This window comes from Manis pentadactyla, chromosome 1, assembly GCF_030020395.1.
Source record: "Manis pentadactyla isolate mManPen7 chromosome 1, mManPen7.hap1, whole genome shotgun sequence".
NCBI lineage: Eukaryota > Metazoa > Chordata > Mammalia > Pholidota > Manidae > Manis > Manis pentadactyla.
The window spans coordinates 183,496,492-183,507,807 of record NC_080019.1 but is presented as its reverse complement, the minus strand read 5'-3'; positions in this window follow the sequence as shown (position 1 = coordinate 183,507,807).

Genomic DNA, 11,316 nt, shown 5'->3' with positions numbered 1-11,316 from the left:
TCAGAAAATTAAAGCATGTGTTTTGAGGAAGTCCAGAAGGCAAATAAATTATAGTAGCAAGTGAATCAGATTTTCATGGCTTCCACCCTGCTGAAATGTATGCTTTTTCTCAACACAGGCAGTTATGCTGATTTCCCAGCTGAAGGAAGAAAAAATCAGTCCTGGCTTACAGCCCTAGACAACAGTGGTGAAAGAAAATTAGTCCTGGCTTACAGATGGTTCTGCCAATATGCTAGAATCACATAAAATTGAAAAGCTGCAGTACAATAGCCCAAATCAGACACAGCCCTAGAGGGCAGTGGTGAAGGAAAATTCCCCATTGTTTTCAATCATACATAACCAAATCAACCTGTCTCTCAAAACTTAAGTCTAGGTAGAAGTGTGTGATATATACAGACCAATATCTCTAAAGGGAAAATTAACAGTCATGCCCTTTGTCAAATATGAGCCTCAAGATGATCTCTCCTATGTTCCTATGACCTTAGAGTCAAATAAGATTTTTAAAGTTTTTCTTATTGTGAAGAAATGTACATCCTGGTGCAGATGGGGGATAATCAATTAGACAACTTTTTTAAAGAAGAGTGGGGAGAAACTATCTAAGCAAAAAAATGGTATTACTTTTGAGAGAATACAGCTATACATAAACCAGAGTCAAATGTGATTACAGTGGGTGGTAGTTTGTACAGAAAATATACTTTTTGCTCCTAAGATTTATATAGATAACATCACAGCTGTGTTGATTAAATCTGCATATAAGATGAAGGGTATTATTAGCAAAATCATCAGAGGAAGAAGGCATCTGCCTCCTCCATGTGATGTCACGCAGCATGGTTACAAAGGTTAAATTCAGCATCAATGTGAGCAAGGTCATTGAATTCAACTTTTTTCCCCCCTTCATTTAAAGCATATCAACTGTTTAGGAGGATCCTAATGTACCAAGAAAACAATTCAACTTTGATATATTTGTGGACTCTTTTTACCTTAAGAAATGTAGTTAATGTAATTTATGATATAAGTTGATCTATGTGAAAATGTCAGGAGTGCCTGTGGTTTGTGATACCTACACCCAGAATGCGTAAAAGCCTCTTAGGAGTTAACACTCTTACTTGCTAAAACTTGCTCTTTCCTCTTAGGATGAAAGCTTGAATCCTGACACCATGTGCTACTGCAGCAGTTCCCATAGAAGCCGGGGCTATAGGGGTGGCTGGGACGTGATTATGCCTATGGCTCTGGTGCTCTTAGGATCTCGGGCTGTGGTATAAATGTGGCTGTGGTAGGTGTGGATTAGGCTGCTGACACCAAATTGTCATAGTGGGTATTTGTCCCCTGGCATCAACTGAAAAATACTTGCTATTTAGCGTATTTCCTTGTGAGCTAGTGATTTTGTTCTATAGCATCTTTTTCTTGCACCTGTTATATTTGATTTGAATTGTTAATAATCCAATTCAATCTTGGGCTACCAGGACAGATTATTAAATTCACCAGATACCCACATCAGTATCGTAGACTAACTACATTTTTCCCTTTCAATTTGGTGTTTTTTTCATGATTTTTTATATACCAAGTAAATTATATTTGGGCATATTTCATGAGTAGGAAACTCGGTTCATTTTTTTTTGTTGTTGTTAAACTTACTCTGTCCTGGCAGAGATTACTAGTTTTTTTTTTTTGTTGTTGCTTGATTTTTTTTTTTTTAAGCTTATTCACTTGGTCAATGAGTGTTTATTGAGTAGTTGCAACATAAGACTTCTTGTTAGGTCTAGTGCTACAAATGTGAAAAGATGTGTTAACTTGGAAAACAAGCATGTAAACAAACATGTTTACTGCAACATGACAGGTGATGTCATAGTTGAGTGGAAACACAGAGGCGAGGGCTCCTGTGGGCATCCAGGAAAGACAAAGTCCAGAAGACAGACAGAGACCACACAGGTTCTCAGTAAAGGTTACATTTAAATCCATTCTTGTTGGAGGAGAGTCATATTAAAGAGGCACAGTGTTTTCCAGGCAGGAGGAACAGAATGTGCACAGATACAGAAGTACTGGATGGCAGAGCTGTCTGTTATCCCTGGAGAGTAAGGGAGCAAAGCAAAGAGCAAGAAATGAGGTCCTGGACCTCAAGGGAAATGAGAACATCAAGGCCGTGGTTATCTTGCTGTGGGCACTCTAGATAACGTTTTCAAAAGTTGTGATGTTTTCCTTTAGAGTTTTTTCTATAAAAATCATCATGGCAGCTAACTGAAAGGAAGTTGATTGAGGAATCTAACCCCAGACCAAACAGGCATTCAGGAGGTGATTCAAGCAGCTAACAGGAGGTCTTAATGTAAGGAAGCAGCAACGGATCTAAAGAGGACCTAGCTCAAATAGATACATCAAAGAGAACAAAGGATTTGTTTATATGCTCTAGGGGGAAAGGGTAACAAGGAATAACAAAGAGCACACAGTGAACTCTAGATTGGAGCTTTAGCAATGGATGGGTTGTGGAATTAATAGCAGATGTGATATGTGACTGGGAGCATTTGGGGGACAATTGTGGGAGACCTGATAGTTTAGTGGTGTTCAGACAAATGTGTTATCAGTGGGAGGGTCACGGAAAGCTATTTAGTGGCAATTTGTTATAAAAATCTAAAACTTGAGAGAACCAAGCTTGAGATTTCAAAGTTATTGTATAAAGGTTGTAGTAACTTCAGAAATAGAGTATTCCAATATTCAGAAGTGAGCATAAGGACAAGAGATTGCAATGCAGGTAAAGAGCAGGTAAAAGGTAAAAAGCGAAGGAGAAAAGAGTATCAGGGAAATTAAGGCCACATACACTGTAGAGGAGGGAATTGTCAGCAATCATCCATTCATCAAACATTTATTCTTTTGCCATGTATTTCTAGATAAAGTGACATACCTTCTGACCAGCTAGATGCTGACAATTAAGCAGTTAATGAGATCGGGATGTTCTCTGCCTTCAGGGAAATTACAATCAAAGAGGGGTGATAGAACACCAAACAGGCAATCACAGTAAAATAACAGAGGCTTTAGTAATTGCTTAGAGAAGAGTCTGTCCAGCCTCCCAGCTCTGGGTATGGACCCCAAACTCCAACCACAAGATTACCAAAGAAGCAGACACTTTAAATATGATTCCCATGCTCTGCTTAACATTGACGGGTCCAGATCTGGCCACACAACCAAGCTGAACCAAAAAATCTGCAGGATTTGCCAACAACGGCAGACTTAATTTTTTCCTACTGTTGAGGCTGTAAGGACTGACGCTTGGAATCCATGAGCAGGTATGTTTTACTCCTTGTAGAGTGCCGATTTATAGTTCACTCTAAGGCACCAACTTAAGTAATATGCTGAATAGTTCCTGATATATTCTATACAGGAACGAATAGTTCATGTAAAATTGCCTTTAACTTTCGTAGGCTGTCCATCTCAGCAGGTGATACACCATCAAGTCTAATGGGCTCACCAACCTAACAAAACCAAGTAAGTGAACTTAGAAACCATTGTGACTCTCTAGATCTACACGTTGGCCTCAGTGTATGTTAATTCGTTATTCAATTATTCAAATAACTGAATAATTCATTATTCAAAGTTACCGAATCCTGACTTGGTATGCTTTGCATGAAAGTGGATAAAAATGACATTATGATTGAGATATCATGCAGAATCTATAAGCCATGAGAGGAAATTGTGACAGAAAGCTTAAAATTTTCTATTTGAAAATATAGTAACATCCAGTGTCAGAGTGGACATTTCTGCTGAAGTTGTGATAGTGATGACAAGTTGAAAAGGTCTGTGAAGGAATTTACAATAATATATGACTGCATGGAGCAAAATTTCTGGCCTGGTGGCTGAAAGCAATGGCAAAATTTAGACTTTAACAAGAATGAAAGGCAATGTAATGACAACTAGAGCACTGAATTTTCTCCAGTCCCTTTAATACACTTAAAATTCTAAATATTTGTGAAACTAAATCATATTTGGTTCCCGAACAGAGTTTTATTTTTTTTTCTCCAATTTCCTGTATGGACCAAAGGGCACCACAAAAAGATCAGATCTGTAGCAGTAAAAGAACAATAGCTCTAAACTTAAGTAAAACACTGAAGAAAGTTATATATATATATACACATGAATATACTGAAAGAGAAAGAGAGAGAAATGTACTAGACATCTGGCTGGGACGGTGGTAGGGAACTGATGTGCCATGTTGAGTGGGTGGGTGGAGATGGGAGAAGGTAAAGGGCTAAACAAAAGGCAAATAAAAAAAGATAGAAACCATATAAAAAAAAGCCCAGAATGAAGAATATATCATTTATAAACTTATATTTACATGTGTGATATGTAATGTATGTAGAGATTATCTATTGACGTACACCATATCAATAATATATATCAGGGTATAAAGCAAGGGCCCCAGTATGCACACTGTATGATTCTTTCTTATTTGAAACTACCAACCCCAAATCCTCATATGTACATAAGTATAAGTAGAGACAACATTACATATGTACATATGAGGGAGAAGAAAGCAATGGAAGGTCACCTGAAGGGGGTAGTATGTGTGGGCAGTAAGATGGGAGATAATTATCTTTGATCTTTATTACATATTTATATTGCTTATTATTCCAAGCAATATATTATCTTATGAATAAAGTTATCATCAAATTAAAAAACTGAAAGGATGCTTTAGATAATAGAAAACTGAATCATGGACCCATAAAATTCAAAGAAGTTTTAGAAGGCATGACTTCATTTAACTTTTACTTGACTTGAAATTTATTTGTCAGTGTTTACTATAGAAGATTTTAATGTTTGTTTATAAGCACTTGGTATTCTATCTTTAAGTAATTTATTTTTGGTGTACCTCATTTTCATATCTTGAAGAGAAAGCACTACTTGTTCCCAGCTCTTTGAATAACTCTTAACATATAATAGTCATAAAATCCAAAAAAATGAAGTAATGCAAAATGTAATGACAATGTAAGCATAATTTCTAACAAACATACTATCTTTTAATCCCAAGAGGTATTTCTTGCCTTTATTAGCACCTACTTCTACCATGCCACAATGGCATATAATGAGGCCTGCAATTATTTGAGGAAATAATTCAAACACAGTAATTTGAATTTATATTCAGCTACCCAAAAACAGAATGATGCTGGTGAAGCTCTCCGAGCAGCTGCCCAATATTATTATTCAGGTGAGATAGCAGTTTTATTTACTGACTAAAACAGTTCCATATTTTGGAGCCCTAATGACCAGGGTTGACATGTACTTTGTTTGGTTTTTTTCCTATGAACTCTGATAGAGCAAAAGGATGCATATAGGGAAATGCTCTGAAAAGCAAGTGGGAGAAATACACCCCCAGGGATCTTCAGCCAACTTAATCCTTCCATGGTATTCCTTGGCTAGGCAGAGGAAGGAGGTGCACACCTCAACAGCTGCTGATAAATGCATGTACATCTAAGTACACGCTAGGCACACTGCTGCAGATGTCTTTAAAGTAACTCTTTGTAGAATATCTTTATGTTAGAGAGAAGTACTTACAGAAACTTCTAGTTGAATAAGCAGTAATTTGTTTATTCAGTTTAGAAAACATTTTTGACATAAGATAACACACTATTTTTCAAGTATGAACAAATCAAGCATTTCTTCATTTGTGGTGGCAATGTCACTGAGTGTGGTTTATGTGCATGGTCTTAGTGCTTGCGTGGTTTGTGTGCACAGTCTTAGTGCCATCCTCATTGCTGTTGGTTGTCTTCATCCTGGCCACTTTTGGTTCCTCCATATAATGCAGGTGGTATGAACTAAGAATAGTTATACATATAATTTTTCTTTAAAAAATGAAAATGATATGGGTAAGTCTCTGTGGTGTCAACCATAGATAATTAAAAAAGGAAATACATAGTGAAAACCTATAGTACCTCCATTGCTGTGGGGAAAACACAACATGTGGGAGTTGACTCCTACAACCCATTTAAACAGACAAGTTAAACACAAAATAGAAAATATACTTCAATATGGTATACAGCATAGCATAAAGGTTAAGTGGGAAATGTTGTAATATATCATAGACCATAAATGCCACATGAATGTTTGGATGAGGGGGAGAAATCAATGAATTCTAGTGCAGAGTGTGAGGCTTCATAAAAGATATAGAGGAAAAAAAAAAGTATAGAGGGACCATGAACAGAATTATTAGGATGAAATTATTTAGAATTAAAGAGGTTCTGATCAACTGGGCAATATGTGCATACTGAATATACTATATCACCTATGAAGTATTCTTGCCAAAGTATTAAACCTAGATCAAATCAAGATCTAAGATCTATGGTACAATTTTACAAAATACATGATTTAGAGAAAAAAGTTAAACATCATGAGTAAAGAAATAGATAAATCCAGATTTTAGGATATTCTATGGGGTAAGTGATCTGATTTTTCAACAAGTCAATACTATAAAAAGGAAGGGATGTTTGAATCCAAAGAGAATTAAAACATCTAACAAATAAATTCAATGTGTGGAACTTGGTTGCTAATTTAAGAAAAAAAACCAAACCTCCATTTTTAAAGAATTTGGAAAATTTACCTACTTTATTAGTTGATATAAAGGATATATTGTTAATTTTGTTAGGTGTAATAAGGCTTTTATGATAAAGTAAGAAAATACCCTTAATTTTTAGAGGTCCATATTGAAATATATTAAACTATGAAACATCATAACATATGGTTAATTTGAAAATATTTCAACAAATGATCAAATCTATCAAAATGTTAAAGATTGCTAAAATTAAGTGATGAATAAAAAGGTTCATATTCTTCTCTTTGCTGATTAAATGTTTTATAATGAAAAGTTTGTAAAACATAGCAAGAGAGAATTTTCATGAATGAGACAAACAAAATAAGCAACTCATGGTTGAGACTGTGCAGGGCCTGTTCCCAGTAATAAAAATTTTACTGAAGCTGAAGATTTGAGAAAGAGACCACATAAGTTAAATTGGGAAAGATAAGCTGCAGCGGCATTATTGAAGGCCTTAGTTACTGATTATCATACTGAGAAAAAAGTAAAGAGGGGGTAGATGAAACATGATATAAATTTTTAGGAAGACAATGATAAAAGCAATGAGATTTTTTGTTGATTTTGTTTGGTTTGGTTTGATCCCCTTAGGAAAGTTATATAGGTTATGGGTTTGTGGAATATATCATGGAATAAAGAAATACAAAGCTGAAGAATAATTGAGGGGTAGCTGAAAGAGCCCAGTGTGTTTTGTTGTAACAGAGGCTGTGAGAATATGAAGAATGTAAAGACATAGAAGATAAATTAGTAGGACTCAGATGTGGGAGAGTTTGGGAATGACCAATAGAAAATGGGTATAAATAATTGAGAAATTTCAAGCCATTGGACATATGAGAAGGAAAGGGGATGAGGTCCATATATAATGAATCTGATTTTAGGCAATGAAATGTGAATGTCCTGCTGAACTGAGATGGAATATCAGTCCTCTGGGTTTCAAAAACTCTGAGAATCAGTTTATTCCACTTTTATTTAATGAAACTTTATGTCACCAAGTAGAATTCAATTCCTTTGTAGTCTACCATCATCATATCATCTAGATAAGATAGAGAAATATATAATAAACTACAATAATTATTTTTAATTTGTATATAATTGGCCAGAAACATAATAAATCCCTTCTTGGGCAATCATAATTTACTGTTCCTGGGATTTCAAGAGTATTGTGAATATACTGTTACTGTCTCCTTTGGTTATTATAAAATTGTATTGACTTGATTCATTTGTTCACTTGCTTCAATATATTTTTACTGGCTATACACAGTGCTTGACCCAGTGTGAGGATTTAGATCAGAAAGACAAATAGAATATAATCCTGCTTTCCACTCTTCAGATACAGATAGAAAAACAAATGATTGAAAATGTGTGTTAGTGGCAGAAGAGTGGTATGCACAATGGGAGCTAATTAAAAAAGAGATCAGCCTTTCTTGGGATGTCATGTTAGGCTTTAGATGTCATGATCTGGCTTTAAAACATCATTAGAGGGTCACCTGGCCTTTCTGGGCATTAAGAACATTCTAGACCATTAGTACTCACTATTTTTGTGTTTGGAGCACTTTTGACAACTCTATAGTCCATCTAACAGACATGGCTAGATCAAGAGATATTTTCAGTTAAGCTGACAATAAATGTGTTGCGTAAATTAAAATGTGTCAACCTATCTGTGAGGGATATGCACTGCATAGCGTTCTGAGACACATGTGTTGTTAACTCATCCTGCCCATAAGCCAAATGAGTTATCAGCACATTAGGGGGACAAAGAAAAACACAAATCTTCATGGGAATCTATAGGAAAGAGTTCTCCAAATTAGCCTGTGAAGTTAGAAATGTCTTCCCAGAACAAGGAACCAGTCAAATGATAAAGTACATGTGGATGCAGGTATCTGCAAAAAGAAAGAGAGGCATTTGGGGCAAAGAGAAAAGCCCACTGAAGGTACGAAATAGAATGCTATGGGATGAACGTGTTCCCCCTAAATTCATACATAAATTGATGGTGAGGCCTTTGGGAGGTGATTAGGTTATGAGGAGGGAGCCTTCATGAATGGTAATAATGTCCTTATAAACGAGACCCCAGAGAGCTCTCACCCCTTCTACCTTGTGAGGACATGGCAAGTAGATGGCTATCTATGAACAAGGAAGTGGGACGCCACCAGACACCAGATTTGCCAGTTCTTGAATTTGGACTTTCCAACCTCCAGAACTGTGAGAAACAAATGTTTAAGCTATCCAGTCCATGGCATTTTTGAATAGCAGCCCAAATGGACTAAGATATTAATTGGTATCAAAAATGGAAGTGCAGCTGTAACAAATACCTAAAAATGTGGGTTGGGAGTGGCTTTAGAACTGGGTAATGGGTAGAGGCTGGAGGGGTTTTGAGGTGCATGCTAGAAAAAGCCCGTACTGAATGCCCCATTATGGCTAATTCTGATGAGAGTTCAGAAAGTAAAAATAAGAGTTGTGGTGAAAGCTCTGTCTTCTTAGATAATACTGAAGTAATCATGAACAGAATGATGGTAGAGATGTGGATGGCAAAGGACATTCTGATGAGGTCTCAGACACAAGTGAGGAATATATTAGTAGAAACTGGAGGAAACTTTTAAAGCATCAAAGAACATCTGAATTGTGCTCACGTTCCAGGTTTTGTGGAAGGTAGAACTCACGAGCAATAAAATAGGGTATTTGACTGAAGCAATTTCTAAGCAAAGTGTTGAAGGAGTGGCTTGGTTCCTCTGACTGCTACAGTAAAATGTGAGGAGATAAATGACTTGAGGATAGAACTGTTAAGCTAAAAGGAAGCAGAAATAAAGATTTGGAAAAATCCTGGGCCTATCCATATTATAAAAAATGAGAATACTAAGGGTGTTGCTGAGCAACCATTTGATGATTAGTATGGCTAACCCATGTCAACAGAAGCCAGTACTGTTCTTCAAGACAACGATAGAATGAACCCAAAGGCAACTTAGTGATGATGAGGGTTGCGGTCCTATCACAGACCCAAAGTGCAAGGGCTGGGGTGGGAAGGCAGAACTAGTTCCTCTCCAGTTCAGGAGGGCCAGAATGTCCCCAAGCAGTGCATCAGAGGAGAGGCCTGTACAGGGAACAGCAGCAGGGGCTGTGCCAATGGAGCCATGAGGACAGAGCACCACCCTAGTGAGTCCAGAGGGCTGAGCGCTGGGCCAAAGAGGATGATTCTCAAACCTTAGGTTTAATGCTGGTTGCTCTATTAAGTTTTGGCTTGGGACCTATTACCCTTTTCTTCTTTCCCATTTCTCCCTTTTGAATGGGAATATCTATTTTATGCCTGCCCCATCATAATATTTTGAAAGCACATAAATTGTATGGTTTCACAGGTTCACATCTGGAATTTGCCTTAGGATGAATTGTACTCACATCTGATTTAAACGATATTTTGATAAGATTTTGAGCTTCAGACTATAGGTGCTGGGATGCTTTAAGACAGACGCTTACATTTATGGTCAGTTGACTTTGGAGAAGAGTGTCAAGACTATTCAGTGGGAAGCAATAGGCTTTTCAGCAAGTGGTACTTAAACAGCTAGATATCCACATACAAAAGAAAGTTGACTCTATTTCATACCTCCTTCCATATCAACAATTAATTCAAAATGGATCAAAGAGCTTAGTGTTAGATCAAAAGGTATAAATCTCTTAGAAAAAAACAGGTGGAAATCTTCATGACCCCGGATTTTGTGATCATTCCTTAGATAATGACACCAAAAGCACAAGCCACAAAATAAAAACTAAATAAACTGGACTTCATTAAAATTAAAAGCTTTTTTGCTTTGAAGAAATTATCCAGAGTGTAAAAAGACAAACTCTTAGATGGGAGAATATATTTGGAATTCACATATCTCATAGGCAACTTGTAATCAGAATATTTTGAAAATTCTACAACTCACCCATAAAAATAACCCAGTTAAGATGTGGACAATAGATCTCAATAAACAGTTATTCAAAAAAATACAAATTATTAATAAGCATGTGAAAAGATGCTCAACATTTTTGGACATCAAGGAAATGCAAATCAAAACCACAGTGAGACACCACATCAAATAGAACATCTATAATCAAAATGACAGGCAATGATAAATGTTGGCACGAAGGTAGAGAAATTGGAAACCTCATATATTGTTGGTGAAAATGTAAATTGGTACAGTCACTTTGAAAGCAATTTGGCAGTTGCTCAAAAAGTTAATTGTAGAGTTTCTGTAAGAACCATGATTCATTCTTAGATATATACCCAAGGAAATTGAAAACATTCGTCCATACAAAACTCATACATGAATGTTTATAACAGCTTTGTTAACAATAGCCAAAAATGGAAGCAATCCAAATGTCTATCAATCAATGAATAAACAAAATGTATTGTACCCATATAATGGAATATTATTTGACTATAAAAAGATATAAAGTACTGATACATGCTACAGTGTGGATGAATGTTGAAAATACTACGCTAAATTACAGAAGCCAGATATAAAAGGTCACATTTTCTATATATCATTTATATAAAATGTCCAGCATAGGCAAATACATAGTGACAGAAAATAAATTATTGGTTTCTAATGCTAGAGAAAAGGGGGGATGGTATATGGCTGCTAATGGGAACAAGTTTCCTTTTGGGGGTGATGAAAATATTCAAAAATTAAATAACAGAAATAGTTTCACATCTCTGAGACTATATTAAAAGACCATTGAATTATACAGTTTAAAAGGTTGAACTCTATGTTGTA